The sequence below is a fragment of the Lontra canadensis genome, unplaced genomic scaffold (genome assembly GCF_010015895.1).
Source record: "Lontra canadensis isolate GAN:19392208 unplaced genomic scaffold, GSC_riverotter_1.0 scaffold2, whole genome shotgun sequence".
Classification (NCBI taxonomy): Eukaryota; Metazoa; Chordata; class Mammalia; order Carnivora; family Mustelidae; genus Lontra; species Lontra canadensis.
The window spans coordinates 30269953-30286480 of NW_022630996.1; positions in this window are offsets into that span (position 1 = coordinate 30269953).

Sequence of the window (16528 nt, forward strand, 5' to 3'; positions counted from 1 at the left end):
TGTTACCTGGGACTGGTTTCCAGGACTTGCTTTTAAGTAAGTTCCTGGGGGTGGGGGGGCAGGGACAGTTTAAGTTTTACTGCATAAACAACAAAATCACTGTTTAACCGGATGGAGCTGCTCTGGCTAAACAAGCCCTTACAGTTCTATGTAACATGGAGTCTACACAAAGAAACGATGACTCAAAGAAACGGTTTCATCTGAGTGTTTCAATGCTATTTGTGATGAAGAGTGGGAAGTCATGGAAAGCTAAAACAAGGTGAAGAGTATGAGGTAAGTGTAGTGCACCGGGGAAGAAGTGGGTACCTTATAAAGCCTATTCATTCAGATTTCTTTCTGGGTCCCTTCATCTTTGGAGATAAAGATGCTCCTTTCCTCCAGGTGTAGGTAAGATAAGGAAGCTGAAGGACTCCTTAAAAATCTGCTTTTTCCTCCTTCTCCTGCTTCTGTTCTTGCTGGGACCTGCACTCCCACCTTATTCTTGACTCATAATATATGTCCCCTTGTAAAGGGCTAGGAGTTAATGATTTATTTAGAGACTTTCAGTGGAATAGATAACATCTAAGGAGGAACCAGGCAAGAATGACCAGATGCAGCTGTCCTGTGCTTATTCCAGACCACTGGTGCTAGACATCTAGGTACCAAGATCCCACGGCTCCAAGATATAAGTGACTTATGGAGGACACCTGGGCCCTTGTCCTTGTTCTAACCAGTTCCTGGATGCACAAAAGGACACATATCCCAGACCACAGTCCTCAATAAAAACCTCAACCCTGAGCAAAGATCAGACTCTCTCTCCTTTCCTTTCTGAGTGTCCCACTCATCTGTACTTGTGCTCTCTCTGTATCTTCAGTGAACTCTGCTCTCACCTGCCACTGCCTCCCATTTGATTCCTGTCCTATGCGTAGCCAAAGCCCTTCTAGGCTCATCCTTCCAGACCCCCTCTGGGTCCATAGACCTGGCCTGCCTGCATGAGAGGGAGGGCACCTCTCACAGAACATTGGATGGCCTGTTGCAGGGGAAGTTCAGGAAGTCTCTCCCGTATGTGCCTTTTCCCAAATTCCTTCAGCTCGAAATATTTAAGACATCAAGTTGTCATATTTTGGGGTAACCTTTCCTGAACCCAGTGAGTAGATCAGTCTTTTTCTGTGTGCATGATAACATTGTTATGTTATTCCTGTGTCAAAGCAGCCCTGAATAGCAGAAATGGGATAAAAATGAGTATGCTAATGTAGTGATACAAGGTATTATCTTCTTTTCAGGTAGTTATGCTGTTTGGTGAGTTAGAGACTACAGCATGTGGAAGTGTCACACAAAGGAAACTTGATTTGCAGCAAATATGAGGATAACTTCCAAAGCCTTTACTTCCTTAGCAGAGATGAGTGGGTTCCTTTTATTTAGGGTTAGGATGAATATTCAGAAAGGGGAGCTTTGTCATCTCCCCTAAAGATAGCCAAGCCTGTAAGAGCATCCTATGTTATGTTAATCATAATCATATGATTATATCAATACAGCTAACACCGAAACACCTAGTTCAAAGTCAAAATGATAAGGGGAAACCTGTACTCTAAGATAGAGGACCAAACCAGCAAGGGAACTCTAGTCTCTGTCTCAAAGCCTTTCCAGTTCTTCTTTCCTACCCCATTTCCTGCACGCATGGCATGCTCCAAAAGTACCAAGCATGCAGAAGTAGAAGGGTATAAATTACCCTCCCTGCTTGCGCTCGGGGCTCAGAACTTTGGAGAACAGCCTCCGCTGGGACCCCTGGTGTTGAATAAACCTCCGATCCTCCAAGGTCTCAGAGTGCCTCTGGGTTCTTCCACCAGGATCCAGTCCAGGTTCAGTAACATTTGGTTCCCTGACCGGGAAACCCAGCCGTGCCGGCCCACTGTTGCCGCAGGTTTGGGGCCATGGCGGGGCAGTGATGGAAGGAGGGATCCTCAGGGAGAAAGCGCGCCCTGCCTAATCTTACGCTGTCTTTCCCCGGTTGCCTCAGGCTGGTCTGTAGTGATGTTCCCACCCAGACTCAAAGGAGATTTGGCAGGTGAAGACCCGGTCCCACCGTTGGATTCTGGTAAGGCCTGGGGCCCCAGGACCCAGGCAGGCCCATCCGTGAAGGTGGAAGGGGTAATTGATCACTTCCCAGACACCTCTTAGAGGCCTCACAGGTAGGGACTCTGGTGGAGGTAGGGGGAGGTCCTTAAGGTCAGGAACCCCCAAAAGGTCACGATCCCAGGTGTCCCTCAGGATGGGGACTTTAAGGAACGTTCCCAAGCATCTGCCGAAACTCCCTTTGTTTTGGGAAATTCCCTGCCTTATCTGGCCGGACATGGACTGCTATCCCCACCTTGTTGGTGGGAAAACATGGCGTCTGCTCCTTTGGAGCTGATGAGCTCCTGAACTGGGGAACCCTTTCTCTGCCTTCTGGAAGCACTTTGTGTCTTCTGCCTCCCCAAACCCCTTCTCCTGTTTCTGCACCACCTTGGGTGCAGCCTGCAATACTGGCTTCTAGACAGTCCTCAGTGCCTCAAGCACCATGGCTCCTCCCTTCATTGTCAAGGAGCAAGAAGAGCACGCCCAGTACAGAACACGAACCTCTCCAGATTTCCCCATGAAAGTTGACCATGGAGAGGATCCAGGTGGAACTTAATTCAGCATTTAAACTAAGTTTGTTGGTTTAGTTAAGACGGATGTGTCTTTTAAGTTATCTGTGGTAAACGTGAAACTTTTATTCTACCAAGGTTTACTGAAGGTCAAATAACCTCGTGTTATCTCTGTTGCGTTGTTAGTAAAAAGATGACTAAAGTAGTAAATTGTCTCATCAAAGTTTTCATCGGTAATTGTTAAAATAGTTTTCAAAGTGTTTGGTAACCTGAAACTTTATAGTTTTGCTTGGATGACAAATGGAATCAAATTTGTTGGACATCTGGGTTTTTCCAAACGGGATAAAGTGCTAAAGCATTGATTGCTGGACATAGGTTTGTGCTTTTGACTTACTGCAAAGAACTGAGGATATAAAAATCTGTTGGTAAACATGTTTTGTACTTAACCGATTCACAGATTTGCCATTTAAGAATTCTGGTGTAGGGGCACCTGAGTGGCTCAGTGGGTTAAAGCCTCTGCCTTTGGCTCAGGTCATGATCCCAGAGTCCTGGGATCAAGTCCCTCATCATCGGGCTCTCTGCTCAGCAGGGAATCTACTTCCCCCTCTTTCTCTGCCTGCCTTTCTGCCTACTTGTGATCTCTATCAAATAAATAAAATCTTAAAAAAAAAAAAAAAGAATTCTGGTGTAACAGTTCACAATTGGTTATTCCTTAGTCTTCACTAGAGATCAAGGTTTCCAAAGAATGCAAAATTCTGCTAACTGTAACTAAGACTGATGGAAATAATGGAATCAACTCTGTATGTGGAAAAGTAGGAGATATGTAAGAAAGATAAGAAATGGGAATGCATTTTGTTGAAGGTAAAAGAAGGTAATTTTGTCCTAAATGAGATGGTTGTTTGGAAAGAAATGGCTTAGGACAAAACCTGAATGCATAGGAAAGTTGTAGAAGGTTTGTGAAGGAGATCTTTGGAAATGAATTCTAGGTATGATCAGGATGGACTAAGATTGAAATGAATTTTAAAAAGACATGGGTATAGAAAGTTGGTTTTCTCTCTGTTCAAAAAGACAAAGTATTCTCAATTGTTGGTCTGCTCTTGGTAAGAAAATGCAAATAGTTGTTTTCTCTCCGCCTGCTTAGAAAAATCAGTTTCTATGTCTTGTGTTTATCAGGTCTTTAACATCCCTAATCCTATGGAGGCATGTGCTTTAAAACTTTCTAAGGTTTTAACAAACTTCCCCAAGATTTAAATCATGAACAATGTCTTGTAGACTAATTAGGCTTGCTTGTTTGGTATGTAACGTTCCGCTTCTGGCTATTGAAGTGTTATGTATCACAGAATAACTGAGTTTCCTTGTCAATTGTATCATAGTGAACTCTCCCATCACGTCATTAACCATGTCATTTCTGAGTATGTCATTTATAATTGTTCTAATTCTATTATAAAATGAGTTATATCTTCAAAGAGAGTCATAAAAGGACTTTTAGGATAGATACACATATTCAGTATATTAAAAATCCTAAAACTGAAATGGGTAAAAACTTCCAGAACTAAGAAGCTACATTCAGACTGAACAAGAATCAGTAACTTGGGACTAAATGAACCAGAAAGATGATTAAAATTTTATGATCCTTGTTTGAAAAGCATTGATGGTTCCTTAATGTTCACTCTTACTGATTAAGGAAACGTAAGATTTCTATGACATACAGAAACATGATAAAATAATAATTTGTAAGCAAATTAAAGCATTCAACTTTTCTCTCTCTCTGAACCCTCTGAAACTCAAAAGGTCTCAGTAAGTATTCCTTCTTCCATGGCAATCAGTCGTTTGCATAAGTTTAGTGAGAATCTGTTCTCCTTGTAACAGGACACCATTGGAAACATAGGTTATTTTACTAAGGCTTTGACTGGAATGTCGTATTTGAGAAAGACATGCATACATAGACTCAGATATGACCAGATAGCTTTAAGGAACCAAGGTTGACTTTATGAAACCTGGAGCCATAAAGGCTCTTGGAACTGTTGGCCTGATATCTTTCTTAGAGAGGTCCCAGGAACCTCATCAGGTGAATAAAGAATGTCACTTCCTGGCAGGTACAGGACCCTCAAGATACTTTGGGGACTTCATGAAGAGGAATCTGCCCAAATCTTGTAGGTATTGTAGGCATGTCTGATGGCAAGTGCATGGCTTGGCTTCTGGCCTGGAGAGGCTACTAAAAGTTCAACCTAGTGATTCCTTATAAAGTTCCACCAAAGCAGATTCTAAAAGATCTATATGGTCACTCACTGTTCTTGCTGAGCTTATGTAAATAATTAGGCCAGGTTTGTTAGAACTGAACTTGTTTTTCAAGTAAATTAGTCCTAATTTGGCTATCTCTGGAAATGAGGGTTATTTTAGAGAGAAAAATTACATTTAAATACACACCTTTGTGGAGGTAAGTTCTAGATTTGATTGTCTTTAAATGATTGTTGTTTACCTAAGCTAGACAACTTGAGGTAAACTTCAGAGAAGTTGCACCAATAGCTCGTTTAGACAATCTTCTTGTTTTTATTCTGTGGGGATAATAATAACTGGGCCCCATGGCACATGATTAGACAACCGGAAAATGGGATTGATTCCCCCCAAATTGTATAACTTATCACCTTGACCAGTTCTGTGTGGCAGAGATAATGAAATCATTATCATCATGGTATCAGAGCATACCCCACTCCATAGGGTTAACTATGGACTTGTGGGGATAATGAATGACCTCACTTTCTTTATAATTGGATTGGGTAATGCACTTGGGGTTAGCCTTATCTCCTGAGACAAGTTTTTTCCCACTTGCCAGTGATCCTTTGTAATTAGAATGTAAACTCTTTACCTCAAGGAGGTCTTAATGGTATTTTTCAGTCATATTTATCCTAGAAGCCACCTCTATTGAGGTACAGTTGCAAACAAAAGCTTTAGCTAAGCATACAACAGTGCTCCTGGTTAAAGGAACCTCAAAGCTCACTATGGGACAGCCCCTGACTGTAATGAGTTCACATCAGGTCCACAGTGTCTTAGAAACCAAAGGCCACCAATGGATGATGGAGGCCTACTTATTAAATACCAGGCTATGCTGATATGTCTGAAATAATACCTAAAACCTGTCAGACTTTAAATCCAGCTACCCTTATGCCTGGACCTGAATGTCGCACTTCTATAGAGCATAACTGTTGGAGGTCATTGATCTTGTTTATTTTAGTCAACTGGATTTAAAAGATTGCCGCAGCTATAATTCACCTCAAGGCTCTATGGCAGGCCACCCCTGTAATAAGTAGGCTTAGAGAAGACCTCGAACAGATTGGAAACTTAGAAGTGTCCCAACACCTCCAAGCCCTGGGAAAAACTCGAAGGCACATCTCCCGAGAAGCTTTAGAAAGGACCCTCTCAAACCATGGTGGACAGGACCCCACACTGTTGTTCTAACCACCCCTACTGCCCTCCAGGTCTTAGGTGTCACCCAATGGGCCCATTACTTTAGAGTAAAGAAGGCTCTCACCAGTTGGATGAATCACACCACTGGAAAGCCCATCCAGATCCTATGGACCTGCTCTGTCTCCACCTTTGATGAGACCCCACCAACTGTTGGACATCTGTTCACCATGGTCCCTGGCTATTGTCGGCACAATATCCCTCACCTCAGGAGTTGGACTTTACGTCGATGCCTCTTCTCCCAGAAACATTTTATTGTTGTTGCTTATCAGGCAGCCTTAGGAACCTAAAGATGGATTGCTAAGATCATAGAAAACACTGTTACCAGGCGAGCCACTCCCCTAGCCTTGCAGGGCCATTGTAATAGATGATAATGATGCCCTCTAAACTAGGTGTTTAAAAGGTCATCAAAGGGGGGAATGGTAAGGGAAAAAACTGTGCTCTGAGATGGACGACCAAACCAGAAAGGGAACTCCAGTCCCTGTCTCAAAGCCCTTCTGGGTACTTTTTTCCTACTTCATTTTCCATGCGCACATCAGAAGTACCAAGTATGCAGAAGTAGAAGGGTATAAATTACCCTCCCTTGCTTGTGCTTGGGGCTCAGACCTGGAGAACAGCTTCCTCAGAGCCCCCCCCACCCCCCGGGGTTAAATAAACCTCTGATCCTCCAAAGTCTCCGAGTGCCACTTGGTTCTTCTGTCAGGATCCAGTCCAGGTTTCGTAACATTACGAGAAAGATTTCAATTAGATTTTACAAATTCTCCAATAGTTATTCAATGGTCATTGAATGAAATGGATCATTGAACAATTTATTGCTTGGACAAACTGTTAGTAACCTCTACTGGATGAAGATGAGGTGCTGAGCATAGGATGGACAGAAAACTAGACAGACAAGGTTCTTGCCTGCAAGGGACTTAATTGTTAGTAGACAAATTAATCTACAGATTAGGACACTGTCACCAGTTGAGGTTGAAATCAGATCATGATGGGTCCTCTTCCCCATCATGATTGTTTATTGTTGGTGAACACCTATCCTTACCATTTTAACTAATGTCTGGTTTCGTCTTTGACACTTACAAGGACACGCTCATTGGGTATAGGGCCCATCCTAATCTGGTGTGATTTCATCATGATCTTTACCTTATTTACATCTGCAAAGATCTTCTTTCTTTTTTTTTTTTTTTTTAATTTTATTTATTTATTTGACAGATAGAGATCACAAACAGGCAGAGAGGCAGGCAGGGGAGTGGGGGTGGGGAGAAGCAGGCTCCCTGATGAGCAGAGAGCCCGATGTAGGACTTGATCCCAGGACCCTGAGATCATGACCTGAGCCGAAGGCAGAGGCTTAACCCACTGAGCCACCCAGGCACCCAAAGATCTTATTTCTAAATGAAGTCTTATTTTGAGGTTCTGGGTGGACAGACATTTTAGAGGGACACTGTTAACTCACTCTACCCCATATACCTGATTAGTCATTGTGGCAAACTATTGTCCACCTAATACCCAATGCCTCTTTATTCCAGGATAATAACTTTTTTTTTTTTTTCTCAAAAAAAGACAATGTGATCAGCCCCTAGTTCTAGACCATGGTCAATCTCAGGCAATGAAGACATTCCTGTTTCCCACTTCCCCAGTGTCTGCTGTGGCTAGAGGCTGCCATGTGACTCTGCTCTGGCTAATGACGCCTCGGGTCGGCTGTGAAGGAGAAGGTTGTTCAACAACATGATGCAAAAACAAGAGAACTTAGAAATGTTGCTAATATTGTCAAAATTCTGCACCAACACCAGCACCTGCCTACCTGCAACTGCTTAAGTAAAGTAAGCCTCTACATGGGAAGCCCTGTTTAGCAGAAATTCTCTACCTTGCATGCAAATGCATCTTTAATTGATTTACTCACCAAGTTCAGTTAATTTTCTTTTTGAAATGTCTCTCCTATTTATTCCTTCTGATGGGGCTCAGGGCAGGCCACCCCAAAATATGCCAAAGTGGCATATTGATTATTTTGAATTAAGATTACTTGAGAAACAGCTGGTGCAAGAAAGATACCCTGACCCTGCTTTCTCTCCCCCTGAAAGCAGAAAATGAATCTCCCATGCGTGCCGGGAGATAGAGTGACATCCTTATCAAGGAGATAGAAAAATCAGAAGAGAGAAGAGAGAGAAGACTATGTGAACAAACTCTGCTTAGCCTAAGTTTCTTTGTCTTGTCAGTTGTTCACGAATTTATTGTTTTTTTGTTTTTGTTTTTGTTTTGTCTAAAAGGTATATAAGAAGCCTACTTGGGTTGCTTTTTGGGTCCTGTATCTATGAGACCTCCATATATATGAAATTAATTTCTTTCTCTCCTATTAATCTGTCTTGTGTCAATTCAATTATTAGACCAGCCAGAAGGACTAAGAGGGGTAAGAGGAAAATTTCCCCTCCCTGACACTTCCTTTCCATTCAATCAAGTCTTCCTCATTTCTCACTAGACAATTATAACATCCTAATTAGCCTCCTAGCCTCCCTGCCTCATTCTAGACTCATCTATTCCCTATGGACTCAGGAGTAATTGCTCTGAAACACAGATTATGCTCTCTGCTCAAAAACTTTCCTCAGCCCCCAGTTACTAAGAGAATAATGTCTAAACTTGCTGGCACTAATGATCTGGCCTCAGTCTATTGTTTTCTGGTCTCATTTATATCCACATCATTCACGCTCTCTGTAGTTTGCATATCAAATTATTTTCCTAGGCATACTATATATTCATGTCTCAGCCTGTCTCCTCAGTTGGGAATAATTGTGGGAATCTTATTTATCCCTCAGAATCTAGCCAAACGTGTCCTCTTCCTTGAAGGCCTCCATAGTCATCCAATGGAATTCATCCGTGAACCGTGAACTCACGTAACATGTTGTTTGTTCTTTTTGTCAGGGAGCAAGAATTCCTGTCTCTTTCTAGGGTCCTTCTAGCAGGACTAAGAACAAAATTGACATGAGACCATTAACAGGAGAAAATCAAATTTAATAGCCTATGTATGGGGAATCCACACAGACATGAAAATTCCAAAGACATCAGGCACAATGAAGTATATACATCATCCTGAACTAATAAGAAAGGGGGGCGCCTGGGTGGCTCAGTGGATTAAAGCCTCTGCCTTCAGCTCAGGTCATGATCCTGGGTCCTGGGATCGAGCCCCACATCAATCTCTCTGCTTAGAGAACCTGCTTCCCTTCCTCTCTCTCTGCCTGCCTCTCTGCCTACTTGTGATCTCTATCAAATAAATAAATAAAATCTTTAAAAAAAAACAAAAAAAATTACTTTAGAAAATTACTTTTATTGTCTTTATTTAATGTTGTATCTACAAATAATCACATATACATTCTAGAACACTTAGGGGTAAGATAAACCACACATTTGTACCATAATTACAGGTTGCATAATACATTTAGCTCTGTGTAAAGAGAATTCCTCCACTTCTGCAGTCACAGGAAAGGGGGGGGAGATATCAATTAATTGGGCTCCGAGAGAATAAAGAATTCCTGATCCAATAAATTTAGGAATACTGGTTTCTAACTCCTGTTTTGGAGATTCAAAATACATATTAGCATTTTGAAGAAGTCCCAGTTTTAAAAAAATCCATTTAACTTTGTTTAATGATTTATTTGTTAAGAGGAAGAATTTTTTCCCTCAGCATATCTATTAGCAACTCTTTCAGGACGCCTGGGTGGCTCAGTGGGTTAAGCCTCTGCCTTCCGCTCAGGTCATGGTCTCAGGGTCCTGGGATCGAGCCCCTCATCAGGCTCTCTTCTCAGTGGGAAGCCTGCTTACCCCCCTCTCTCTGCCTGCCTCCCTGCCTACTTGTGATCTCTGTCTGTCAAATAAATAAAAATAAAATCTTTAAAAAAACAAACAAACAAAAAACCCCCTCTGAAAACCACAACTCTTTCTCCGCAAAAGAAAGAAAACCGTATAAAAAGCTAAGCAGCTTTCTCTTAATCTCAGTTTGAGAAGAACTAAACCATGGATTTCAGGGAAAGAAATAAGTCTTACATTGAATTTTCTATTGTGCCTAGCACAGTGTTTAGTATAAAAGCTCTCAAATGCTCATTAACTGATTAACTTCATGAAATAAAAAAAAAAAGGGAAAACAATTTGGAGTGTTTGGTGCTCCAAAAGAGTTTTGAAACCTACTTGAGTTCCAGGTAATAATCTTTGTATGTGTGGTAACTACACATAACATAATTTTCACCCTTTCTTTAAGTGTAATTTTAGTGGCATTAAGAACATTCATTGTAGTGCAACCACCACTGCTTTCTATCTCCAGAACTTTTTTATCATCCCAAAGAGAAACTCTGTAACTATTATAGGGGAGGAATAAAGTTTTCCTTGATTTTCTTAGGGTCACTGGGGGCATCTGGAAATTAAAATGACAAAGACAAATGAACAGAAAAGCATACAAGTTTATTTAATTTAAGTTTTACATGACCTGGGGGCCTTCATAAGGAAATGAAGATTCATAGAAATGGTTAAACCTGAGTTGTTTTTTTCTTTAATTTTTTAAAATGTTTTTTAAAATTTATTTATTTATTTGACAAAGAGAGACACAGTGAGAGAGGGAACACAAGCAGGGGGGAGTGGGAGTGGAAGAAGCAGGGAGGCAGGTGTGGGGCTCCATCCCAGGACCCTGGGATCGTGACCTGAGCTAAAGGCAGACGTTTAACGACTGAGCCACCCAGGTGCCCCGTTTTATTTATTTATATATTTTAAAAGATTTTATTCATTTATTTGAGAGAGAGAGAGAGAGCACAAGCTGGGTGAGGGACAGAGGGAGGGGCAGTCTCCCTGTCAAGCAAGGACCCCAATGCAGGACTCGATTCTGGGACTCCAGGGTCATGATCTGAGCTGAAGGCAGATGCTTAACTAACCAAACCACCTAGGCACCCCAACGTGAGTGTTTTTATGCTAGGTTTGGTGAAGAGAAGACAGTCATGGGAAGTTGTGATAGGACAAAGATGACCTAAGTGTAGTAAACTGGGGAAAACCTAGCAAGACTTGTTCATCAGATTCTCCATGATGTTCCTCCTTTTTAGAGATAAGGATGCTCTTTTTCTCTAGGCATAAGAGGATTCCTTCCACAGGAGGGTTTTATGACTGGCTTCAGGGAAAGGTCATAAAGTCCTTTCTGCACATGCCATTTCTCACATTCCTTCAGTTTGAAACATTCGATATGGGAAAAAAAAAAAGTGAATTGTTTGTATCACTTGGTCCAGATTCAGTGTTCCAGGGAAGAGAATCAGACTGGGCTGAGTTTAAGTCATCTGTCTTTGTTCTAAGAACCAAAGAGCTTAGAGCTGGAATTTTTGCCTGCCTCACCTGAGATTCTCTATAATTAGAAAGGTGTTTGGATGCTGGACAGATACCACTGATCAGGGATAAATTAGGCCAATCAGATTTTCTCCTTGAACATTGCTGAACGGAAACTGCTGATTTTAGCCTACCATCCTTCTTCTGTCAAGTGAAAGAGGTATAAACTTGGGAGATGTTGAATGGCCATGATCTACCTGGTGTGAGAAAGCAGAGGAAGCCTGTCTCCTAAGGGAGAAAAATAAAGCAAACATGCAGAAGAAGAGATGAGAGATGAAGAAAGGACTGGTAGATTTTCAGCTCCTTCCTTGGGCTTGACTGCTTTTCTATACTATTAAATTATTTTCCTGCTGAGGTAGGCTCAAGATAGTTCCTGTGGCATATGGTTAGGGGCAACAGAGGCTTCTCTTTATTTATTTTTATTTTTATTTTTTAAAGATTTTATTTATTTATATGACAGACAGAGATCACAAGTAGGCAGAAAAGCAGGCAGAGAGAGAGGGGGAAGCAGGTTCCTCACTGAGCAGAGAGCCTGATGGGCTCAATCCCACGACCCTGGGATCATGACCTGAGCCGAAGGCAGAAGCTTTAAACCACTGAACCACCCAGGTGCCCTGAGATTTCTCTTTAATACAAAATTTGTACCAGGGGCAGAGTTTGGAATAAGACATTCTTAATCAGAAAAAAATAGTGAAGTCAAGGCAGGCTATGTAGCGGAAGGAGCAGGGATGCAGGGAAGAGGCCTCCCCCACGACCCCAGGGCTGGTATAGAAATTTTTTGATCTTATGCAGCATTAAAGTAACTAGTTAAAGTTATTTACTGTGTCGCAGAACTGAGACCATTGTCCATCAAACTATCAGGGGCCTTATTAGAAAACATTACATGAATTTTTTTAGCTGTCAGTAAAAGAAGAATTTTTTTAGCTGTCAGTAAAAGAAGCTAAAAGCAGAAGAAAAGCCATCAAGTTGAATTTGCATGACTGGAAGTATAAAGAGAAAATCTGAGCTTCCAAACAGATTGTGGAGGTTCAGATGAAGAAATAAATCAAGGGGGTGTGACTCTCCTTTTTGTGGATAATAAAAATGTCCTAACTGGGATTCTGGAAAGAAGAATGAGGATATTCTGGAGGAATCAGAACAGTTGGGAAACACTTATCTTATCCTTACCTCTTCACCCTCATCCTTCCAATGTACCTCTTGCTAGATAAAATGGAACAGGGGCAATGTACCGCAGCTGATCAGAAAGAAATTCTGGCAGTCTGACTGCCACACCTCCGACCAAGTTTTAACTCACATCCTGGAGCACAGTGTGGATGACAGAACCTTCAGAATTGCTTCAAAAACAAACAAGCAGGGGCGCCTGGGTGGCTCAGTGGGTTAAAGTCTCTGCAGTCGCTTCAGGTCATGATCTCAGGGTCCTGGGATCAAGCCCTGCATCGGGCTCTCTGCTCAGGAGGGAGCCTGCTTCCTCCTCTCTCTCTCTCTCTCTCTCTGACTGCCTCTCTGCCTACTTGTGATCTCTGTCAAATAAATAAATAAAATCTTTAAACAAACAAACAAACAAACAAAGAAGCAAACAAAACATAGAGGCCTGAGTGGAGTGGCCAAGTCCTGGTTATTCAATTCAGAAGGTGGAAAATTCTCAGTGCATAAACTAGCCAGACTTTTGATGTTGGATTTCAGCAAGTGGAGTCTAAATCAATGTGACAGCCAGCCAAGAAAACTTTATAGAGGTTGCAGTGCCAGTAAAAAAAACCCTAAATGTGGTAAGAGGGGCCCTTAGCTGACTCAAGCCAGAGGGAAATGGAGACTCAACTCTCAGGAAATCTTCCAAGCCAATCCAAGTTACAATCCAAAGGGATACTAACACCAACTGGAAGTTCACCATTGCATCACTAAGAATATTGCCAAAGGATTTAAGTCAAAATTATGCCCTTTTAAGTCACTGGTTCATTTGCTTTTCATACTGTCACTGGCTAACAGAATAAATCACATGTTCTGAACGAGTAACCACTATGTGTTTTCTGTTTCTCTACATGGGCATTTCCCTCCAGTGTAATATATTAGCTGTATTTGGGAGGTGGTTCCATTTGTAAATCAATCCACTCATTGTAAGAAGATGAGAACAGAAATAAAACTGGTTTAGAGGAGTAAATGAACATCACATGGAAATCATGTAGAAGAGAAATGGCCCTCAGACATCATTTTGGGGTGTAATGGATTATCCGTTACTTTGAGTAGGCTTCCGCTGGGAAGCATGTATGAGTAATGTTGTGTGTGCTTGTACTTGAACATGGAGTAGTTGGACATTAATATCAGGAGTAGCTTTGTAATGTAGAGTTAAAAATGTGTGTACTTCTTATAAGTGTGCAAAGAGAGAGTGCTTAAATCCTGATGCCTTCCCCATGCAATGACCTGAGTATACTTATTGGAATATCTGCCTAGCCATTTTTCCAGGAATTGCCTGTCCTTTCCATAATGGCTATCCACCGCCAGCCATGGGTTTTCCTTGAGTGACTGTGCTAGACCTATAACTGGACCTAGTTGAATACCTGGTTTGGAGTGAGCCAATTGGTTTTCCTATTTCCAGAGATAGGAATTGGCAATTGTGGGAGGGGTATCCTCTTTCCATCTCCATGCCTTAGTCCATCATATAAAATTCTCAATCTCTTGAAAATACTATGGAGAAAGTTTCTTCCCTTCTCTCCATCTTTCAGTTTCTCATCCCTGTGGAAGTTGATGGAGTGTTTCATTTAATTGGTGAGTTTAGGAAAAGTGTCATTGAACGTGTTCTGACCAAGTTCTTTTCCCTCTTCCTGTATGTAGGTAAGTGGAGTGTGCTCACTTCCTGCATGCCTTCCCTGTGAGATAAGTGTGAGATAAGCTCACCAGGCCAGGCCTGCTTCTGAGATGGAAGAAATGCAGTTGCTTGTTAATCTGTCTGTGACTGAACGCATTCAATTCAAGGGGAAGTTGGAGAAAACTGTTTCTGCCCCAAGTACAAATCACATTCTCCAATCTAGTCTTCGGAATCAGAAAGGAGAATGTTGTGATGAACCAGCACGGTAAAGTCCAAAATAATTGAGACGGCCAGTCCTTCTGGGTTTGTTTCTTAAATAATAGAGATGTAAACTAGGGAGGTTGGAGTAAATATCCTCCACCTATCATGTGGCTCGGAAGCACAAAAATTACATCTGTAGAGAAAGAGAATGAGCAATTTATAGAAAGAAGCAGAGTCAAGACACAGAGCTCTGATGCCTTCTGTCCGCATTTGGAGCCCTGCTGCAGTAAACTAGCCTTAGGTTCTCTGAAATAGCACTCAGTCTTATCCTGTCTTTCATTTTTGCTTAGGCTAGCTCAACTTGCTTTTATAATTTACCAAGAATCTTAACCAATACACTCTCTGAATTTCATTATTCGCATCCATAAATGGCAATTTTAATACTTGCCCTATGTATCTCACTAGGAGAATAAAATGAGATAATAGAGACAGATAGAATCATAAAGTCTTAAGAGGCCCTTTGATAATATCCCCAATAAGTGGTTGTCCAGCCTTTTTCCTTGACAGGAAATCACTATTTCTTGAGGCAATCTGTTCTCTTTTCAGAGTTCTCTAGTTGCTAGAAAATGGATATATATATGAAATAAAAATTTTCTTCCCATCTCATTTATCCTAATTCCATCCTCTTGGGTCACAGAGAATAAATGTAATCTCTCTTGTTCAGGACAGCCCTTGAAGTATATGAAGATAGCTAGGAAATTCTCACCTACGCCTTTTCTGCTATAGGCTGAGTGTTTTCAGGTTGTTTAAGCATATATCATCATTTCTCCACATCAGAGTGCCTAGAATGACCAGGTAGGTTTGGACACATGAGTTGGAGAAAGAAAATATTTTGATTAAGTCTTTATTATTGAACAAAAGAAAAGAGTCTTTTTGTTAATAAGGCAATCAGTCAAGAGCATCACCTTTTTATAGTGCTTTCAAATCCCTAATAGATATCTTCATGATTCAGGAAAAAAGTAAGAATTCCCAGAAATTCTCAAATCAGAAGTTATTATGTATTTTTTATTGTACTTATGTGTTTTTAATAATGATAGGTGACTATAATAACAAGCAGTGTATCATTTTTCAATGGTAGGGTTGTACTAAAAGTTTTAGAGGTTTTCTGTAAACATAAGGACAGAACAGTAAATGCATGTTACAGGAGTATATATTTCAACATGTCAAAAATGATCTTTATCTGATAATAGAAAAAATTTCAAAATTCAATATAAAATAGAATTGATTTAAAAATTGACAACATATTAACAAAAATATTTAAAAGTAACAGATATTCGGGTGCCTGGGTGGGCTTGGTTGGTTAGGTGTCTGACTCTTGATTCAGCCCAGGTCTTAGTCTCAGGGTCATAAGTTTGATCCCTGTGATGGGTGCCATGCTGGGTGTGGAGCATACTTACAAAAAAAAAAAAAGTAATAAATATTTAAAAATATTTCTAAAATAAATATAAATTATATATTTATATATATAAATTAAATTATAAAATAATTTCTAAAATAAAAAAGTTTAGAATGCATAAGCATAAATTGCCCGATCTAGTAGACTCAGTCTCTTTTTTGTAACAAATGACCTATACAAAGAAAATTTTCTTTCGTGTTAACATTTGTGGAAATGTTAAAAATGGGTTCAAAAGCATCTTGAAGTTGGTATTATAGCACACATAACTTCATATAGGGTCATTTATTTTGTTTGCTTGCCTTGATTTTGGAAATTGGTATTGATAATTTGCTTTTGATACTTTGGATTTTAGATTAGTTTCTGATTTCATGTTGTAATAGTCCACAACAATTCATATCTTCTTTGCATTTCCTCTCCTAAAGTAAATACAAAAAGGACTTCTGGTTCTGGCCAAATTGAAATATCCTCATTCCTTCTAGGTCCCAATTCCTACAACTAAAATCCCTAAGCATAGTTCAAAAATAAGCATAGGAAAACTCTGTAGGTTCAAAAGGAAATGGACTATTTGCACATCTTGGGACTTGAGGGTTGACATGGCAGTGGGTCTCCTGGGTTTCGTTGTTGCCTCTCGCGTGTCCTGGACAAGGCCCTGCAGGAACTCCT